Genomic DNA, 1,104 nt, shown 5'->3' with positions numbered 1-1,104 from the left:
CTAAAGGAAATGGAATGGCCTCAGCCATTTCCTTCACAAAAGAAGGAAAAGAAAAGCTCTCTGGAGGATATTTTCTCCTTTCAAGTGGAGGGGAGGGTACAGAGGGAATGCCATTGGACTCATCCTCCGAAAAGTACCATGGATCTTCCTCCAATTCCCATGAGCACTCCTCATTGGTGTCAGTCAAAAACTCCTCATGGGGGGGCTGAGACTGAGCTTGCCTAGACTTAGAGGAACCATGATCTCAAGAAGGGTGTCAAGGAGTCAGTTCCTGCTTGGACTCCGGGGAAACTTCCTCCACTGACGTTGAGGGAGTACTAGTTTGGGTGGCAGGCGACACCAGAGCTGCAAGCACGCAGGCATCAGAGGCCGCACTGCAGGCTGAGGGCCAAGTGGAGTTGCAACGGGTGTCAGGATAGGTGCAAGCATTCCTGATGCTGATGCACACCGTTACAAGAGGCCATCCAGCAGCTCGAGAAGCAATGCCCGGACGCGCTCATTCAGGGCCGACACTGGGAAAGGCTGGCTCAGAGACAGGCTGCAGAACTGACGAGGCCAAGATGGGAGCTGGGACCTGGCTGCTGGGAGACCGACGAAATAGAGGAGAAGCAGTCCTCCTAGCACTGAAGCTTCTTGAGAGCCGAGTCTCTCGACATCCCGGAGCTCCTGACGCAACATGTGTTGAGGACGATCGATGCCAATGCTTCTTGGCCTTCAGCAGAAGCTCTTTGCTGACAAGGACGATGTCGACTCCTCACATCGCCTCGAGATCAGCGTTGAGATAGGTGGAGACCCACTCGATGCACTACTGCTCCCAGTGTCAACAGGTCTAGCAGCAGCCATGTAGACTGACGTTCCCGATCCCAGTACAGCACTTAACGTTCACGCCGACGACGTCAACTTCTATGCCGATGCCGACATCGAGGAATCAGACCTGGCTCCAAAAATCATCTCGTGTTGAGCCTCTCTGGAAAGCTGGGTCAGCTTCTTCATCCGAAGACAGAGGACACAGTTAGCAGGTCTATGGTCAGACCCTAAACATGGAGAAACCAAGAATGGGTGTCCTTGCCAGAGATGGTCTGATTGCACTGGGTAGTGTCGAAA

The sequence above is a fragment of the Microcaecilia unicolor genome, chromosome 2 (genome assembly GCF_901765095.1).
Source record: "Microcaecilia unicolor chromosome 2, aMicUni1.1, whole genome shotgun sequence".
NCBI lineage: Eukaryota > Metazoa > Chordata > Amphibia > Gymnophiona > Siphonopidae > Microcaecilia > Microcaecilia unicolor.
This window is presented reverse-complemented; position numbering follows the sequence as displayed.